This window comes from Stenella coeruleoalba (assembly GCF_951394435.1).
Source record: "Stenella coeruleoalba genome assembly, chromosome: 2".
In the NCBI taxonomy this organism is placed as follows: domain Eukaryota; kingdom Metazoa; phylum Chordata; class Mammalia; order Artiodactyla; family Delphinidae; genus Stenella; species Stenella coeruleoalba.
In genome coordinates, this window is record NC_137147.1 from 82,039,626 (window position 1) to 82,061,677 (window position 22,052).

Sequence of the window (22,052 nt, forward strand, 5' to 3'; positions counted from 1 at the left end):
GATCAATAAACAAAATAGGACAGATGAAAAATGGTGTCTCCTTGTTTTAAATTGCACTAATGCTTTATAACAATTCAAATTATAAAGGTAATATATGTTCATCTTAAAACATTTAGTTAATACAAAGATGCATGAAAGTTGTATCTGAAATCTAAATAGCCAGAGATGATCACTGCTAATATTTTGTTTGTCTTCTCTATATTTATCTAATAATTAAAACAAGATCCTTTGTTTCTCTTCAAAACCATTCCTTTGACTATTCTAAATATTTTCTGTAGTTATAACTATAGCAACAAAATAGAATATAAAAGAGAAACTTGAAGAGCAGATTTAAAAATTATAAATTAATGATGACTGGAAAAAATAAAGGAGCATTAGTAAAATGACTGTCACATAAAGTAGAGTTTAGGACAAGAAATAAAAGCATTAAACAAAATTTAAAATTATTTTCTTTTGAAAAACACACAATCTGCATGACATCATCTCTAATATCTAAAATCACTTTCACTTACTTATCCTTATTTGCTTAACTATTTCTCATTACAATTTCTCCTATTTTTAAGATATTTCAATTTATCAAGAGTGATACTAAGTACACATTTTTCAGAAAAGGTACTTTTTGATGACTCTCTCTTCATCAAGAGTCATATCTTGCTAACCATTCCTTCTTCTCCTTCATAGCTTGCTAACCATTCCTTTTTCTCCTTCCTAGATTTATCTTCCTCTACCCACCATTTAAACTTTGGGTTTTTGTACACTCAATACTAGATTTTGTTCTGTTTCTATTCTATCCTCTCTCCCTGGGTGATGTGAACCACATCTAGTTTATTAACCAGTATATTTTACTTTCAGATTTTCCTATGTGTACAATCATGTTGTCTGTGAATAAAGACAATTTTGTCTTTTCCTTTGCAATTTGTATGTCTTTTATTTATTTTTAACTTGTCTTATGGCAGCGGCTAGTAGATACAGTACAATGTTGAATACATGTGATAAGAATGGACATCTTGCCTTCTTCCTGATCTTAGGGAGTGAAAGCAATTATGTTTCATCATTACAGATAATGATAGCTGCAGATATTTTGTAGATGTTCTTTATCAGGTTGAGAAAGTTCCCTTCTTCTAGTTTACCAGTTTTATTTATCTTTAAAATCACGAACGGTTCTTGAAGTTTGCTTTCTCTCCATATAAGGAGATCTCATATTATTTTTTTCAAGATATTGATATGAAGATATGAAGTGATTAATGTTTGAAAACTGAAGTGATCTCACATTCCCGAATAAACTCTACTAATTCATAATATATTATCTATTTTATATATTGATGGTTTCAATTTGCTGGTACGTTGTTAAGGCTTTTTGTGTCTAAGTTCATGAGGGATACTGATCTACAGTTTATTTTCTTATAATGTCTATAGTTTTGGTATCAGGTAATACTGACCTCAAAAAATGAGCTGAGAAATACTTCCTTTTCTTCTGCTTTCTGAAGCGTTGGTGTAGATATTTTTTTCCCTAAGTGTTTGGTAGAACTCACCAGTGAAGATCTCTGGGCTTTTAGCTATTTTAGTTTTTGTCTGTTTTTGATGTACAATATACAGTACATATCTAATATGAGAAGATTTCTTCCTACGATTTCTTTAATAGATATGGGGCTCTTTAGGGTATCTATTTTTTTCCTGATTAAGTTTTATAACTGTTGGTGGAAATGTAAGTTGGTGCAGCCACTGTGGAAAACAGTATGGAGGTTCCTCAGAAAACTAAAAATGAATTACCAAATGATCCAGCAATCCCATTCCTAGGCATATATCCAGACAAAACTACAATTCAAAAAGATGCATGCACCCTTATGTTCATAGCAGCACTATTCACAATAGTCAAGACAAGGAAACAACCTAAATGTCAATCAACAAATGAATGGATAAAGAAGATGTGGTGCATACACACACACACACACACACACACAATGGAATAATACTCAGCCATTAAAAAAAGAAGTAATGCCATTTGCAGCAACATGGATGCAACTAGAGGTTATCATACTCAGATTATCATATTCAGAAAGAGAAAGACAAATGCCATATGATATCACTTATATGTGGAATCTACAGTATGACACAAATGAACCTATCTATGAAACAGAAACAAAATCATGGACGTAGAGAACAGACCGGTGGTTGTCAAGGGAGAGGAGGATGAGCAAGGGATGGAGTGGGAGGTTAGGGTTAGCAGATATAAGCTTTTGTGTATAGAATGGATAAACAACAAGATCCTACGGTATAGCAAAGAGGACTATATTCAATATCCTATGGTAAACCATAATGGAAAAAAATATTTTAAAAAATGTATACATATGTATAACTGAATCACTTTGCTGTGCAGCAGTAATTAACACATTATATATCAACTATGCTTCAATTTAAAAAAGTTTTATAGTTTGTGCTTTCTAAGATTTTGTCCATTTCATCTAAGTTGTCAAATGTATTGGCATAAACTACTGCATAACACTTTCTTATTATCCTTTTAATGTCTTTAAAATCCATGGTGATTCCTCCTATTTTAATAGCTGATATTGGTAATTTGTGTCTTCTATCATTTTCTTGAACAATCTGACTAGAGCATTTTATCTTTTATCTGAACCAGCTAATTTCACAAATGAGCTATGCTCAAAATTTGACTGTTAAAATGACTTTGAAGGACAGGAAAAGAACACATATTTTAAATGAGGCTTTGTAACAAAAGTAACACAGAAACAAATAATCTCCTTTGCTGAAGAAATATGGCAAATCCACACATATATTTTTGTATACAAATGAATTACTCACAATGGCAAATCTCAGATTCTTCTCACATTAAATCAAAGATCGTATCAATGAAATTGTCACCTCTGCAGTTTCCTATACTTTACCAAAGACACTGTTATTGTGGATCTGGGGTAATAAGAGAGTAATTCAATATCACATTAAACCCAATTCTATTCTATGTTTTAGACTCTGCCTCTCAACTAACTTCATACATTTACAAATTGAATTTTTTCATCTTGAAGTAAATATGAATTATGCCAATTATAGTCACACTGGTTAAATAATATGGCATATAATATTTACCTATAGGATTAGCAAAGATAAAAATATTATAATTCTCAATTTTTGTGAGGATAGGGTAAAACTGGAATTCTTGTATATAATCAAGAAGAACATAAATTGCTACAACCTCTTTGCAAGGAATTTCAAAATAGGTAATAAGAGACTCCATGTTTTTCATACTTTCTAATCAATTCTTTCTTTTCTTGGAAATTATTCTGAGGAAAAGGTTAAATATGTGAACAAATACAAATATGTTCAGAAATGTTCACAGGTCAGTTATTTAACATTTTAAAAGCTAGACATGATGTCCAATGATTGGGGAAAAATTTTAAGCAAATTTTACTAGGTTGAACCATGTCAAACTGCCATTTTTTATAGGTTAAAAAGATTAAAGGTCAACAATTTCTCCTAGTAGGAGAAACATATGATGGAATATTAAGGGGCTACTAAATATCACTCATACAGACTGTTTTTAATGATGTGTGTAAATGCTCATACATTGGTACAATATATGGGTTCAAAAATCATATTTTCAAGATGCCTTTGAATATGTATGTGTACAAAGACAAACACACACACCTGATGTTAGGGAGTGATCTAATCTCATACTTTTACATGTACCTATCCAGTTTTCCCAGCACCACTTATTGAAGAGGCTGTCTTTTCTCCACTGTATATTCTTGCCTCCTTTATCAAACATAAGGTGACCATATGGGCGTGGGTTTATCTCTGGGCTTTCTATCCTGTTCCATTGATCTATATTTCTGTTTTTGTGCCAGTACCATACTGTCTTGATTACTGTAGCTTTGTAATATAGTCTGAAGTCAGGGAGCCTGATTCCTCCAGCTCCGTTTTTCGTTCTCAAGATTGCTTTGGCTATTCGGGGTCTTTTGTGTTCCCATACGAATTGTGAAATCTTTTGTTCTAGTTCTGTGAAACATGCCAGTGGTAGTTTGATAGGGATTGCATTGAATCTGTAGATTACTTTGGGTAGTAGAGTCATTTTCACAATGTTGATTCTTCCAATCCAAGAACATGGTATGTCTCGCCATCTATTTGTATCATCTTTAATTTCTTTCATCAGTGTCTTATAATTTTCTGCATACAGGTCTTTTGTCTCCTTAGGTAGGTTTATTCCTAGGTATTTTATTCTTTTTGTTGCAGTGGTAAATGGGAGTGTTTTCTTACTTTCACTTTCAGATTTTTCATCATTAGTGTATAGGAATGCCAGAGATTTCTGTGCATTAATTTTGTATCCTGCTACTTTACCAAATTCATTGAGTAGCTCTAGTAGTTTTCTGGTAGCATCTTTAGGATTATCTATGTAGAGTATCATGTCATCTGCAAACAAGAAGAAGCTTTACTTCTTTCCCGATTTGGATTCTTTTTATTTCTTTTTCTTCTCTGACTGCTGTGGCTAAAACTTCCAAAACTGCGTTGAATAAGAGTGGTGAGAGTGGGCAACCTTGTCTCATTCCTGATCTTAGTGGAAATGGTTTCAGTTTTTCACCATTGAGGACGATGTTGGCTGTGGGTTTGTCATATAAGGCCTTTATTATGTTGAGGAAAGTTCCCTTTATGCCTACTTTCTGCAGGGTTTTTATCATCAATGGGTGTTGAATTTTGTCGAAAGCTTTCTGTGCATCTATTGAGATGATCATATGCTTTTTCTCCTTCAATTTGTTAATATGGTGTATCATGTTGATTCATTTGCGTATACTGAAGAATTCTTGCATTCCTGGAATAAACTCCACTTGATCATGCTGTATGATCCTTTTAATGTGCTGTTGGATTCTGTTTGCTAGTATTCTGTTGAGGATTTTTGCATCTATGTTCATCAGTGATATTGACCTGTAGTTTTCTTTCTTTGTGACATCTTTGTCTGGTTTTGGTATCAGGGTGATGGTGGCCTCATAGAATGAGTTTGCGAGTGTTTCTCCCTCTGCTCTATTTTGCAAGAGTTTGAGAAGGATAGGTGTTAGCTCTTCTCTAAATGTTTGATAGAATTCGCCTGTGAAGTCATCTGGTCCTTGGCTTTTGTTTGTTGGAAGATATTTAATCAGTTTCAATTTCAGTGCTTGTAATTGGTCTGTTCATATTTTGTATTTCTTCCTGGTTCAGTCTCAGCAGGTTGTGCATTTCTAAGAATTTGTCCATATCTTCCAGGTTGTCCATTTTATTCCATAGAGTTGCTTGTAGTAATCTCTCATGATCTTTTGCATTTCTGCAGTGTCAGTTGTTACTTCTCCTTTTTCATTTCTAATTCTATTGATTTGAGTCTTCTCCCTTCTTTTCTTGCTGAGTCTGGTTAATGGTTTATCAATTTTGTTTATCTTCTCAAAGAACCAGCTTTTAGTTTTATTGATCTTTGCTATCATTTCCTTCATTTCTTTTTCATTTATTTCTGATCTGATTGTTATGATTTCTTTCCTTCTGCTAACTTTGGGGTTTTTTTGTTCTTCTTTCTCTAATTGCTTTAGGTGCAAGGTTAGGTTGTTTATTTGAGATGTTTCCTGTTTCTTAAGGTAGGATTGTATTGCTATAAACTTCCCTCTTAGAACTGCTTTTGCTGCATCCCATAGGATGGGGTCGCGTGTCTCCACTGTCATTTGTTTCTAGGTATTTTTTCATTTCCTCTTTGATTTCTTCAGTGATCACTTGGTTATTAAGTAGTGTGTTGTTTAGCCTCCATGTGTTTGTATTTTTTACAGATTTTCCTGTAATTGATATCTAGTCTCATAGCGTTGTGGTCGGAAAAGATACTTGATACAATTTCAATTTTCTGAAATTTACCAAGGCTTGATTTGTGAACCAAGGTATGATCTATCCTGGAGAATGTTCCATGAGCACTTGAGAAAAACGTGTATTCTGTTGTTTTTGGATGGAATGTCCTATAAATATCAATTAAGTCCGTCTTGTTCAATGTATCATTTAAAGCTTCTGTTTCCTTATTTATTTTCATTTTGGATGATCTGTCCATTGGCGAAAGTGGGGTGTTAAAGTTCCCTACTATGATTGTGTTACTGTCAATTTCCCCTTTTATGGCTGTTAGTATTTGCCTTATGTATTGTGGTGCTAGACGGTGTTGCTTTTGCAATCAGGAACAGGTTATATTGAATAGAAACACAGAAGCTACCATTTTCCCAAATAAAGCAGAAGTACCTGTCTCATAATCTCCAATCTCAAAGAACTTCCAAAGTTAACTATTCTTGACTTTTTAAAATCAGTTGAAAGGAAAAAGAACAAGCGGGATATATGGAGGGATTTAGTAGTATGACTGGAAAGGAGGGAATTCATAGATTTCTAGTGATTCGAGGGGACAAACCTCCCTCAGGAAACATTTCGACCTCTGTCTCCCAAGGTGCTAACAGACGGTGAGGTGGAGAACACCATGATGAATGCTACAGATAGTCCTAAGCATGCAAGCTGGGCAGGTTTGTGTTAGGGAACAATCTTCCTACAGTACTTTTTCTAGAAATGTTTATCAAATCACTAAGGTACATTTGGAGAAATGGCTAGCTAAGGTTACTTCCCTCACTTGACAGTCAAAGTGATTACACTGGAAAGCTAGTACCCAACTTTAACTGCTAAGAAAAACTAAACGACAGTAAGGAAGAAAGGCTCACTAAATAAAGAAAGAGAAACAACATCCCTTCCATGTAAAGTATTCCATTGTCAGCCTACTTCTGGTTTGTCTATTCTCTTCTCCCAAATACTTTGAAAAGAGTCAAGAACTACGTCAACTGTAGGTGACTTATGCCCTTTTATTCAGATATTTTCTTCCTCTACATTTTCTGGGTTCACTCAGGAAAGCCAAAGCCAGCTGTATATGGTGTTTTGACACTTGTGTGCTGCTAATGGCCATAGTCACCATTCCAGTCATTTTAAGATACCTTTTAGGCATTGAGATGTATTTTTAGGGAAACACCATAAAGGATTTGAATTATTGAATTAAGATTTCTAAAACTTTTATTTAAACAAAACTGCCAAAAATATTTTCAAAACCAAATCTACTTATTTTTGAGCTGGAAACAAATATTTTTGAACCATACAATGCTGGAAGTTTAGAAGAGATTCTAAATAATGCTGAGTTTACAATATGAGAAAAAGCATCCACTTATTTCTTTTAGTGTAGGTGTAAAGTAGGGGCTACCATTGCTGGCTTTTTGGCATATTGAGAACTAATAACATAGTCTGTTCCTTGAAAGGAGATATTTTACACTGTTGAGTCTTAGAGAAAAATAATATTTATTTTCAATTTACGTGGCTTAAGTTTTCCTTCCTTTACTTTCAGCCTTTAAACACAGCATAACAATCATCTCCTCCTGCAATGGGGGCTGGAGCATGTTAGGACAAGGTGTTTGTATTGGACTTAAATATAGCCTTTTTGCTTAGCAGTTTAGAAAGTTATGTAAATGAGTCCAAAGTCATATATTTAGTTCATTCATGGAGCTTCACTCTTCTCCATTACTTTTCTTTGAAGAACACCCCAAAGGGAGTAAAAACCAGACAAATAAAATCTGATGGGAGAAGGAAGTCTTAACAGTCAAAGTTAAAAGCTGTTGCCTTGAGTGTGACCTGGTGGTAGGAAGACCTGTGTGGGCCAGGGACAGCACAAAGGTGCCTGAAGAAGGTTTCAGAAGAGGAGAGATGAACCACCAAGGCAACAGGTAGGGGCATACTGACAGCCTGATATTTGCCTAGGGTGTTTGCTGTGGCTGGATCAGAACAAACCCATTCTAGTTACTAAGTAAACTCAGAGGGTGGCAGGGCAAGGGCATCAGCTTGAGATTCAGTTTTGATTTGTTATACAGCAAGATTGTTGGGTGGGAAGACCAGAAATCAAATTCTTATCATGCGACCCAAGTTACTACGACACTTTGGGGAAAAAACACAGTGTGGAATAAACCTCTGGGGTTACAATCACACTATCATGTTGTCATTCATTTGGCTCTGGGTATACAATACAAAGCATCTGCAACTTAATATTCATTCATTTAGGCCAGAGTTACTCCCCTTTTACTATGCCCAGTCCATAAGGAAGGATTATACATGTTTTAAATCTTGTTCAAGAGAGCACATTTTTAACATTGATATTAAAACAAATATTTTTTGTAATATTAAAAACAAAAAAGGAAACATCCTGTCATTGTCATTTCACAATCCTTGTTCAAGCATCTTAACAACTTTCATCTCATGAATGTGGGAATGGAAATTATCACGAGAGTGAAAAAGAAGGTACCTTCTGTAGGAAGTTTGCACTCTTCTCTGCTATCAGATTCCATCTTCTTGGCAATGTACCTGGAGGCTGCTAGGTTCCCTGACTCCTGAATCCCTTTCCTAATCTTTAAGCATGAATTTCTGGCCCAGCAATGCTCTGTTCTCAAGCCTAATATTGACTCCCAGGTTATGACACTCTCCTCTGAACCCAGCCCTACCCAGACTTGTATACTTCCCTGTATGGGTCAACTGGACACTAAGCTTGCTCCTAACACATCACCAAGCTTCCTAGGAATGATGGGAGTCACCATGGCTCACTGGCTATTTATAGGGCTATGCTGGGAAGACACAGGTAGTAATGAAGTCATGATGCCTACGAGTCAGTATTCATGTAAACAGAAGTTAATGCCTCCTCCCACTGCCATTCATAATCCTCTTCAACCAGCTAAATAGTCCATGCATACCTCATGATGAGGTGCAGGACAGAAACAAGAGAAACAGGACAGTGTACCTGTCTGAGGAATCTTGCCGCCCATTCAGAGATGTTCTCCTTGGATGTCTTTAATATTATTTTGGTCCAGTGGGCTTCTGGCATCCTGTGACACAAAGCATAAATTCATGAATCAGAGGTGTACAGGTGCTTCCTTGACAGTTTTATATCAGAGAAACTGCATTTGCAGCACTTGTATCAGTAGATCAGAAAAATACCAACAATTTTATAAGTCTTACGTATTACCTAGGTGAAGGTAAAACATTATAAGTCACAAGGGTATACAAGTTATCACTGAAAAGACCTAACTAATAGATAAAAAAATTAAGAATGATAGAAATATCTATTCATCAGAGAGAGAAGAAGTATTATTAACCAAATCAAATTTAACTCTAGGTATTCATACCCTCTTCAAAAAAGAACTAACTAGTCACATGATTGTTATACTTGTTCCCATCTCCCAATGAAATACTGTATCTGTGAAGAGACAATAATAGCAATGGTCAATTGAAAAGGAAAGATCTACCTATAACTTAGTAAAACAACTTAAATTTCATAGAAGGAGTTAAACAAAGAGACAGAGAAAGAGAAGTGTGTAACAATACACTTTTAATGAATTGCCTTAAAGCTGCCCTGAGGTGTGGCCAAGGTAGTGGAGCAGGAAGCCCCTGAGCTTATCTCCTCCAACAGGCACAGCAAAATCACAACTATTAATAGAGCAACTATAGGAGAATGACCTGAACACTAGCAGAAAAGATTTTCCGCAACTAAAGATAAAAGAAGGAACCACAACGAGATGGATAGGAGGGGCAGAGACACAGTATAGTCAGGGCCCATACCCCTCAGTATGTGACCCACAAATGGGAGGATAATCACAGTTGCAGAGGTTCTCCCCATAAAGCTAGGAGTCTGAGGTCCACATCGGGCTCCCCAGCTCAGGAGCTCTGCACAGAGCTTCCAGAATGTCTGATTTTGAAGGCCAGTGGGGCTTGTGTACAGGAGAGCTGGAGGGCTGTAGGAAACAGAGACTCCACTCTTAAAGGACAGGAACAAAATCTCACATGCTCCAAATCCCAGTGCAGAGGCAGTACTTTGAAAGCAGCCTGGATCAGACCCATTGGCTGATATTGGAGAACCTCCCATAGAGGCAGGAGGCAACTGGGATGCCCCCTGGGGACACAGGTACTGTTGGCAGCCAGTTTAGGGAGTTGTCCTACCAAAGGACACTGGTGCTGGCAAGCACCATTTTAGAGCCCTCTCTCTAGCCTATTAGCACTGGAAGCATGCCCACCCACCAGTGGGCCAGCACCAGTCCTGGGACCCCCTGGCCAGGCAGCCAGCTGCCCTGGGACCCAGCCTCACCTACCAGTGGGCCAGTACCAGTTCTGGGACCTCCCAGGCTGCACAGCCAGCCATGCCAGACCTGGCCTCACTCACCAGTGGGCCAGCAGCCATTGCACAAGGCAGGGCTTGGCAGCCAAATGGGCCAGAAGCCAGCCCTGTCAACGAGTGTACCTGCCGTAGTTGGCCCACCACCCTAGAAAGGCCCATGCATCCCACATAGGAGGCACACCTAAAGCATACAGGTCTGGTGACCAGAGGGGAGCATGTTGTTGGGTCATATAAGACATCTCCTACATAAGGCCACTTCCTCAAGCTCGGGAAACATAACCAACATACCTAATACATAGAAAAAAAACACAGAGAGTTAGGCAAAACCAAGAGACAGAGGAATATGTTCCAAATGATGGAACAAGACAAAACCTCAGAAAAAGAACTAAACAAAGTAGAGATAAGCAATCTACTTGATAAAGAGTTTAAGGTAGGGCTTCCCTGGTGGTGCAGTGGTTAAGAATCTGCCTGCCAGTGCAGGGGACACAGGTTCGAGCCCTGGTCTGGGATGATCCCATGTGATGTGGAGCAACAAAGCCGTGCACACAACTACTGAGCCTGCGCTCTGGAGCCCTCGAGCCACAACTACTGAGCCCACATGCCACGGCTACTGAGGCCCATGCACCTAGAGCCCGTGCTCCGCAACAAGAGGGGCCACCACAGTGAGAAGCCAGCACACCGCAACAAAGAGTAGCCCCTGCTCACTGCAACTAGAGGAAGCCCATGCGTAGCAACAAAGACCCAATGCAGCCAAAAATAAATTAATTAATTTTAAAAAATGAGTTTAAGGTAATAATCATAAAGATGTTCCACAAACTTGGGAGAATGAACACTGAGAATTTTATCAGAGAGTGAGAAACCAAAAAATACACTAGAAAGAATCAACAGTAGACTAGATGATACAGAGGAATGGATCAGTGATCTGGAAGACAGAGTAGTGAAAATCACCCAAGCTGAACAGAAAAAAATAATCAAAAAAATGAAATAGTTTAAGAGACCCCTGGATCAACATCAAGTGTGCTAACATTCACATTATAGGGGTCCCAGAAAGTGATGAGAGAGAGAAAAAAGCAGATAATTTATTTTGAGAAATAATAGCTGAAAACTTCCCTAACCTGGGAAAGGAAACAGACATCCAGGTCCAGGAAGCACAGAGTGCCAAAAGAGATGAACTCAAAGAGGTCCACAAGATACATTATAATTAAAATAGTAAAAATGAAAGATAAAAAGAGAATACTAAAAAGCAGCAAGAGGAAAGCAACTAGTTACATACAAGAGAACTTCCATAAGATTCTCAATTGACTTTCAGGTGAAACTAACAGGCCAGAAGGGAGTCGCACAATATATTCAACGTGATGTAAGAAAAAAATCATATAACCAAGAATACTCTACAAAGCAAACATATCATTCAGGTTTGAAGGAGAGATAAAGAGTTATACAGACAAGCAAAATCTAAAAGATCAGCACCACTAAACCAGCATTCAAGAAATGTTAAAGGGACTTCTCTAAGTGGAAAATTAAAGACCACAACTACAAATACAGAAAATTAGGAAAGGAAAAAATCTCATTTGTAAAGACAAACATACAGTAAAGTATCAGTCACTTATAAAGCTGGTAGGAAGATCAAAAGACAAAAGTAATAAAGTAATTCATATCCATGATAAGTAGTTAAGGGATACAAAAAGCAAAAAGATGTAAAATATGATGTAAAAACAGTAAGCATCAGGGAGTGGGGAGAGTAAAGATGCAGGGTTGTTAGGATGTATTTGTGCTTAAGAGATCATCAATTTAAAATAATCATATACATATACAAATACATATATATGTTGTTATATGTGAACTTCCTAATAACTATAAACTGAAAACCTATAAAAGATACATACACAAAAATGAGAAAAAAATCCAAGAATAACACTAAAAATAGTCATCAAATCACAGGAAAAGAGAGCAAAAGAAGAAAAGAACAAAAAAAACCCTACAAAAACATCAAGAAAACAATTAACAAAATGGCAGTAAGTACATACCTATCAATTATTACTTTAAATGTAAAAGGACTAAATGCTCCTATCAAAAGACATAGGGTGGCTGACTGGATAAAAATTTTTAAAACCTATATATATGCTGCCTACAAGAGACTTATTTCAGACCTAAAGAGACACATAGACTGAAAGTGAGGGGATGGAAAAAGGCATTCCATACAAATGGAAACAAAAAGAAAGCTGCGATAGCGATAAATATATCAGACAAAATAGACTTTAAAACAAAACTGTAACGAGACAAAGAAGAACATTACATAATGATAAAGAGACCAATCCAACAAGAATATATAACAATTGTAAATATATACGATATGCACCCAACATAGGAGCACCTAAATACATAAAGCAAATATTAATAGACATAAAGGAAGAAATTGAAAGTAACACAATAATAGTAGGGGACTTTTAACACTCCCCGTACATCAATGGACAGATCTTCCAGACAGAAAATCAAAGCGGAAACACCGGCCTTAAATGATACATTAGACCAGATAGACTTAGTATATATCTATAGAACATTCAATCCAAAAGCAGCAGAACACAAATTTTAAGTGCACATGGGACATTCTCCAGGATAGATCACATGCTGGGCCACAAAACTAGTCTCAGTAAATTTAAGGAGATTAAAATCATATCAATCATCTTTTCTGACCACCATGCTATGAGACTAGAAATCAACTACCAAAAAGATGCATAAAACACAAACATGTGGAGGCTAAACCATATGTTATTAACCAAGTCACCAAAGAAGTCAAAGAGGAAACTAAAAATATACTTGGAATCAAACGAATGGAAACACAACATTCCATAATCCATGATATACAGCAAAAGCAGCTCTAAGAGGGAAGTTTAGAGTGATACAAGCCTACCTCAGAAAACAAGAAAAATCTCAAATAAACAAACTAATCTTACATCTAAAGGAACTAGAAAAAGAACAAAACTGAAAGTTAGTAGAAGGAAAAACATTAATAAAGATCAAAGCATAAATAAGTGAAGTAGAGACTAAAAAGCAATAGAAAAGATCAATGAAACTAAGAACTGGTTCTTTGAAAAGATAAACAGAATTTGATAACCTTTAGTCAGACTCATAAAGAAGAAAGAGAGAGGTCCCAAATTATTAAAATCTGAAATGAAAGAGAAGTTACAACCGACACCACAGAAATACAAAGGATCATAAAATATTACTATGAACAATTATACACCAATAACATGGACAACCTAGAAGAAATGGGTAAATTCCAAGAAAAATATACTCTCCCAATATTGAATCAGGAAGAAACAGAAAATATGAACAGGCTGGTTACCAGTAATGAAATTAAATCCATTATTAAAAAAAAAAAAGAAAACTCCCCAAAAACAAAAGTCCAGGACGATATGGCTTCACAGGAGAATTCTACCACATTTAAAATACAGTTAACATCTATCCTTCTCAAATGATTCCAAAAAAGTGAAGAGGAAGGAACACTTTTGAACTCATCCTCTGAGGCTAGCATCACTCTGATTCCAAAAGCAGACAAAGACAGCACAAAAACAGAAAATTATAGATTAATATCACTGATGAACATAGATGCAAAAATGCTCAACAAAGTATTAGCAAACTAAATTGAACAATACGTTAAAAGCATCATGCACCATAATCAAGTGGGATTTATTCCAGGGATATAAGTATGGTTCAATAGCTGCAAATCAATCAATGTGATATATCACAATAACAAACTGAATAAAGATAATCATATGATCATCTCAATAGATGCAGAAAAAGCTTTTGCCAAAATTCAATATCAATTTATGATAAAAATTCTTAACAAAGTGGATATAGAGGGAGCATACTTCAATGTATAAAGGGAGCATACTTCAACAAAATAAAGGTCATATATGACAAACCCACAGCCAAGGTCATACTCAACAGTGAAAAGCTGAAAGCATTTCCTCTAAGATCAGAACAAGACAAGCATGCCCACTCTCACCACTTATATTCAACATAGTATTGGAAGTTATAGCCACAGCAATCAGACAGAAAAAGAAGTAAAAGGAATACAAATTAGAAAGAAGTAAAACAGTCATTGTTTATAGATGGCGTGGTGCTACATAGAGAAAATCCTAAAGATGCCACCAAAAAACTATGAGAGCTCATCAGTGAATTCAGTAAGGTTGCAGGATATAAAACTGTTGTACAAAAATCTGTTGCATTTCTATACACTAGCAACAAACTATCAGAAAGAGAAGTTAAGAAAACAATCTCAGTTACATTTGCATCAAAATGAATAAAACACCTAGTAATAAATCTAACCAAGGAGGTAAAAGACTGATCCTTGGCAAACTTTAAGCATTGATGAAAGAAATTCAAGACAACAAAAACAAATGGAAAGATGTTCTGTGTTCATGGATTGGAAGAATTAATATTGTTAAAATGACCATACTCCCTCAAGGCAATCTACAGATTCAACGAAATCCCTGTCAAAATACCAATGGCATTTCTTTCTCACAGAACTAGAATAATTCTAAAATTTATATGAAAGCACAAAGACCCTGAATAGCCAGAACAATCGTGAGAAAGAAAACAAAGCTGGAGGTGTCAAATGCCCTGATTTCAAACTATACTACAAAGCTACAATAATCAAAACAGTATGGTACTGGCACAAAAACAGACATACAGATCAATGGAAGCAAATAGAGATCCTGGAAATAATCCCATGCTTTATATGGTCAATTAATCTATGATAAAGGAGGCAAGACTAGGCAGGGTAAAGTATTATTGGGAAAACTGGACAGTAATATGCAGAAGAATCAAACTGGACTACTTTCTCATACAATATACAAAAATAAATTCAAACTGGATTAAAGACTTAAATGTAAGTGCTGAATCCATAAAACTCCTAGAAGAAAATATAGGCAGCTCACTGTTTGACATCAGTCTTAGCAATATTTTTTTGGATATGCCTCCTCAAGCAAGGGAGACAAAAGCAAAAATAAACAAATGGGACTACATCAAACTAAAATGCTCTTGCACAGCAAAGGAAACCATCACTAAAACAAAAAGAGAGCCAACTGAATGGGAGAAGATATCTGCAAATGATATGTTTAATAAGAGTTTAATATCCAAAATATACAAAGAACTCATATAACTCGACTTAAAAAAATAAACAACCCAATTAAAAAATGGGCAGAGGGCCTGAATAGTTACTTTTCCAAATAAGACATACAGATGACCAACAGACTCATGAAAAGACACTCAAAATCACTAATCATCAGGGTAATGCAAATCAAAACCACAATGAGATACCACCTCACACTTGTCAAAATGACTATCATCAAAAAGACAACAAAATCATAAGTGTTGGTGAGGATGTGGAGAAAAGGGAACCCTTGTACACTGTTGGTGGGATTGTAAATTGGGGCAGCCACTATGGAAAACAGTATGGAGGTTCCTCAAAAAGTTAAAAATAGAACTGCCATATGATTCAGCACTTTCACTTCTGGGTATTTACTCAAAGAAAATAAAACACTAATTCAGAAAGTTATATGCACTCCAATGTTCATTGTAGCATTATTTACAACAACCAAGATATGGAGAAAACCTAAGTGTCCATCGATAGATGAATGGATAAAGGTGTGGTGTGTGTATGTATAAACACACACATACACACACATATCTAACACAACGGAATATTACTCAACCATTAAAAAGGAAATCTTGCCATTTGTGACAACATAGATGGATCTAGAGGGCATTATGCTAAATGTATTAAGTTAGAGAAAGACAAATACCATATGATCTCACTTATATGTGGAATCCAAAAAAACAAAACAAACAAACAGAACAAAATGAAAACAGACTCATAGATACAGAGAACAAATGGGTGGTTACCAGAAGAGAGGCAGGTAGATGGTGGGGGAAATAGGTGAAGGTGATTATGAGGTAAAAACCTCCAGTTATATAATGAATAAGGCACAGCAATATAATATAAAACATAAGAAATATGGTCAATAATATTGTAAGAACTTTGTATGGGGACAGATGGTTACTTGACTGATCATGGTGATCATTTCATAATGTATGTAAATGTCAAATCATTCTGGTATATACCTGAAAGTAACATAATATTGTAAGTGAACTATATTTCAATTAAAAATGAAGCAAAATAAATTTGGTAACATTTACAGATTAAAAAAACTATTCCTTTAAGTTAAATCACAAGCTATTTTTTTTTTACCTGACAGCACCGTAATTGCACAATACTGTAAAATACATTTGATTTCACTTTATTTATTAGATGCATTTCTGAATATTATCAGCAAAGGGAATTTATGTATAATAATTTGAATCAAATATTTGTGTCCCTTTTATATGTGTTTTAACTTAGAAAACACAGTCTTACAGAAATTATATCTACCTCAGCATGGATTATAATAAAAATCACACTTAACATTGATTCTGAAAAACTTTCTGAATTGTTCTCCTTGTTGTGTAGGATAGTACCATAAACTCTGCACAAAGAAAATACTCCACAGTAGATTAAAGCCATAATGCACCAATGCATATTAAAATGTACCATATATATAGTAAATTTCCTCAGATTTCTTATTCCTTTGAAGATGCTTAATTGTGAGGCCATCAGAGTAGTGAGTCCATTCTCTTAGGGATAGAGCAGTACTTGCTCAGTGGACTTTTTTCTCTTCTCTCAAAAAACAATTCTTTTTGTTTCTACCTGTTGGTTTTAGAAAGTGTTGCTCACCTACTACCAGAGAAATATTTTAAAGTAGCAGCTATAAATCTAAATTAATTCAATATGATTTCTTCTGGAAAGCCAGTTAGAAATGATTTGAAGAAGTTCACCTGGATGTTTACAAAGTGATCTTTTATTTTTGTTTCTTTGTGTACCACTATCAGCAAGAAACACAGCAGACTCTCGGCAATGCAGGCTGGAGCCCCAAAATCAGAGAAGGGGCAGCCCTGACATTCATATATTTAAATCAAGCCACCACTATGAATCATAAAACACAGAAAAACAAAATCATTCTAGAAGGATATGTACTCAAGGTAATATATATTTACACATATTTTCTGTGAATGCTTACAAGTATGTGTTTTCTGGAAAACATAAATTTTACCAAGAATTTGGAAAATTATCTCCAATTAGTTGGCACTAAGGAATTTAAGCATTGGATTGGTAATTTAGCTATCTATGATTCCAACCCTGTGACTCTATGTTCTATGAAACCTTCTGAAAAACTAAAAGGTATTTTTAAAGCTCTTATTTGTTTTGTAATTTTGAAAACACCATCTTAGGACAAAAGACTTCTTGATACGGTCTAGATAAGCAAGAACCCTAATTAATAAAATTACCTTCTGACTATAATATTTCTCATCCTATTTGTCCTCATCATTTTGAAAGAATGGACGCCAGCATTTAAAAGCCAATGTAAACACCAGAAGTCAGTGAAGTTATTCAGAGAGAACTTCTGGTCACTTCTAAAGATGCAGCATTTTTTAAAGATTCCATTTAGTCTGCCCGTTACAAGCAATTTAAAACTTTCTTATTCTTCTTTATGTGGAGTTACAATTTCTGACTAAACACTTTTTTTTTAGTTATTGGGCAGTTTAATCCAAAATAGGGCTCCACAGTACATGAACCACTAGACAGGAATGATATAGTCCAGCTTAGGAAGAAAACATGTGTCTAGCCTTTAAAGATTTTATGTCTTTTTTATTAAAAACAATTAAGACAGACTGAAGATTTCACTTATTTTTGTGTACATTTTATACATAATATATATGCATAGATTCAATCCATTAAAAATGTTTGCTACATTACCTCACACTAATTATTAATATTGAAGTACAGATCTTAGATCTTCTCCATGAAGTCTAATGCATAAGCTTTTCCTATGCTTAAAGTGATAAAATGAAAGGAACAACTCAAATAAAATTACCAACTATTCTTTATTCATAACAACTCTATTTTAATATCTTTTTAAATCTTGCAAAAATGGTAAATTAGAAGATAATTAGTTGCACTTGCACCTGGAAGCTGTATTAAGGTAGTGGATTCAAGTTTTCTGATGGAAACTTCTAACCTTAATACCCTAAAACCAAATCAAAAAAACAAAGCAAAACAAAGTGTCCAAAATTTGAAGTTTTCATGTAATCTACTTTCATAATGAAAACACTGGTGGCTAAGGAAAGAAACAGAAAATTCTCATGAGGAGCAGAGCCTTATAGCAGAGTGAAGCTCTGCCCTTATTCCTAGAAGCAGTGCTGGCGAGTGAAAAAAACCAATAGAATTCTAATACCCCAGATGTAAGGAAAAGCAAATTCAGTGAATAAGTCTATCCTTTCTCTCTTCTGACTGGACCCACCAAAAATGGCTCCTTGCTGAAAATACATGAAATGGAGTAAGTGGACCAAAAGATCATACTCTGATGGAGGAGGGTCCATAGATAAGCACTGAGCTGCAGGTATACACATTAATATTTGGCATAATCAATCTCTGTAGCTATCATCTATCTACCCTTCTAAATTATATATTATACAATATAGTTACATGTTATTTTATAATAATATATAATGTAATTATATTAGATATTAATCTTTCTTATATATTTAATATAATTGATAATATCTGTATTATATAATCAATATTACTATATAATGTATATCATACCTTATATACATATCTTAAATATGGGTATGTGTGTATATATAATATATATAATACATAATATATTTAATTCAGAGAATAATGAACTATTAGAAATGAAGAATTAATAGTAGAAATGAATAATTCAATAGAAGATTTAGAAGATAAAGGTAAGGAAATCCAGAAACTAGAATTTTTTGAAAAGAGTAGAAAATAAGAGGGAAATAATTTAAAAATTAGAGCATTATAAGAATGTGGTGTGCCATCTGACTAAAAGGAGTTTCATAAAGAGAGAAAAGAGGTGAGGAATTATCAAATGAATAATAAAATACAATTTCCTAGAACTGAAGGAGAAAAGTCCATAGATTAAAAGGGCCCAGTAAGTGTTCAGAATAATAAATTAGGAAAAAAAAAGACCCACCAGACTGATGACACAGTTATGCTAACATGAGATTCTCTGTTTTGTAACCAACCCTCTTTTTTTTTTTTGTAATCCATAGTGAAATAAGTGACAAATCTGACTTGCTATTTTTTCCAATCTTCAAAACTGAACCAAACTTTATGATGTGGGTCAGACTTTATGAATTAGAAGTTAGAAATTTTAGAACACTGGCATAAAAATAATATATATTTGCACCCAGAGAAATAAAGCACATCAAATAAATAGGTCAGTATCAGAATGGCACAGAATTCTCAAAGCAGCACCAGGAGCTAAAAGAAACTAAAGTAATACCTTCAAAATTTGAAGGGAAATGATTTCTATACCTAGAGAAACTGTTAGTCAAATATAAGAAAATGAATACATTTCCAATATAAAAAATCTAAAATACTGACCACCCTATCTATACCTTTTCTCAGGAAGAAGTTCTACTCCACTATTATAAGAGTTAAGGTAAAACAGATAGACATGCAACCTAAGAGGTCCAATGTAGGCGAAAAGCAAAAGGAACTCCCAATCTCCAAGGTTTGGAGTTAGGTGGGAAAGGAATGAGGATGGAAAGTTCCAGGAGGAGTAGCATAGCCAAACCCAGGTTGATTTCCCCCAGTGAACTCCTAGGATAACAGCTGCCCAGCAGACCCAGAGTCACTATGCCATATAAGAAGAGTTTTAAAGTTCTAACAGAAGTTTGGGAATAAATTAGTAATAGGGCCATAAAAACAAAACTACTAAAATTGAGGCAGCTAATTACTTCAGAGGAGAAAAATTAGCAGAAAGAAAACGTAATTATAGTATACTACTTGGCTCAGCTGCAAACAATGAAAGCATAACATTGGTCATAAAATTAGAGTAATGAATATTGGTTTTGTTTTTTAAGTGATTTAACCAAGTAATAATAGCATATTTAAGTTTGGTCAGTGACAGGTTAGTCTTTGGTGGGCTCCATTTTCCTCCATTCATTCAGTGAGATTTACTTAAACAGAAACATGCATGGCCATGCTGAGAAGTAGAAAACAGTATTTTTTTTCCTACTGCCATACCCAATGCCAACTCTTGGCTTTTCTGACTGGCTTGGCTCACCAGCCAGATTTCTTAATTGCAAAAGTGAGTCATTAGGGCTTCCGTGGTGGCGCAGTGGTTGAGAGTCCGCCTGCCGATGCAGGGGACACGGGTTCGTGCCCCGGTCTGGGAGGATCCCACATGCCGCGGAGCAGCTGGGCCCGTGAGCCATGGCCGCTGAGCCTGCGCGTCCGGAGCCTGTGCTCCGCAACGGGAGAGGCCACAACAGTGAGAGGCCCGCATACCGAAAAAAAAAAAAAAGTGAGTCATTAAAGTTGAAATTAAACTAGCTTCTTCATTGTCACAGTTGGACATGGATGCCTGTGGGAAAATCAACCTGGGTTTGGCTGTTACTCCTCCTGGAACTTTCTATCCTCATTCCTTCCTCACCCAACTCCAAACCTTGGTAATCCATGCTGTATTTCTTGCTCTTTTAATTCTAATGCTCTTCTATTTCCTCTCCTTCTTCAAGAACAATGGTCACAAAATGATGCTCAGAGACCATGTTTTGTTTGGCCTGAAAAGGGTTTTAATTTCTTGTAAGCATTAAAAAAAAAGTGGGAGATTCACATAAGAACCCCAATTTCTGTATTTTCTTGAAAAATTGTTAGATCAAACACACTGGTCATCCATTCTGACATGACTGCAATTAGCGAAAGCTGAGTACTGACATGCATATTCTTTCTAATTCACCACAGTTCAACACTCTTTGATGTCTCTTGCCCCCAGCCTATTTAGTTTGCTTATGCAATTTCCCATTCTTGCAGGCATTCGGGTTTACAATTCCTGTTCTAAACTCTGGTTTCTGCACTACAACTCTACTGGTGCAGCTTGCTTAAAGGTTAATAAAGGCTTCTTTTTTGCTACCACTGGTGGCCTTTGGGCAGAAGTCTTCCTTCTTATATTTCTGCGCTGGTTGAAATTAGGGCCACTCAAATGAGATTCCTGTTCTCTGAGAGATAATGTACCTCCTATTATTCCTGGACCATCATCCCATGAACTTCTATGTCAAAGCAGTTCTGGTTGTGCACCCTTTTGCTTGCCACTGAACTTGAGCCAAGAATGTTAATTTTGCCGTCTATAAATGTTTGATTTTGTAGCTCTGTTTATACAGTGGTTTGTGGCTCTTCCTTGATTTCACTTTGAGTTCCATTAAGGATCTGGACTGTTACCAGTTATGCAGGGACGTGGAGTATGTGACAGAGGAGACACTGAGTTGGTGCTTGGGAGACATGAGTGCCGCTTCTCTCCTTCTCTACTCAGTAGATGTGTGATTTTGAAAATGTCACAATCTTTCTGAGATGTAGAACTAGGGAAAATAATTTCTTCATGGGTTTAAGGCTTCATAATTTTCAGTGAAATTTTCTGTATGTAATCTCATTTGATGCCTATGTTTTACAAACGGGGAACATTAAGGAAGAAGTGATCTGCCTTGGATCATAGGACTAGTCCATGAATGAGCTAGGACTGGGATCCAGTCTTGTAGTTTCCAGGTAAGTCTTTATTCCACTACACAACAGGGCATTCCCCAAAAGACCCTGCCTTTTTTGAGGTACACTTTTTACCATTCTCTGTTTTTAAAACTCATGATCTCTTTTGTGTCAGCCTCAATCTATTCCCAAAACAGCATTCACGATCTGAATGGACATTCAGAGGAGAGGGCCTGCATTCATCGAAATTTTGCTCCTTCC

General features: G+C 35.7%; 1 long non-coding RNA gene across 3 annotated transcripts in view; it reads right to left on the bottom strand.

Moving 5' to 3' along the window:
* The window catches only part of LOC307181773, a 752,523-nt gene that overhangs the window by 207,385 nt on the left and 523,086 nt on the right, over positions 1 to 22,052 (bottom strand). For all 3 annotated transcript variants that reach the window (XR_013827034.1, XR_013827035.1, XR_013827036.1), the window contains one exon: positions 8,813 to 8,897. This is a non-coding gene — a long non-coding RNA (uncharacterized lncRNA). The remainder of the gene's footprint in view (positions 1 to 8,812; positions 8,898 to 22,052) is intronic.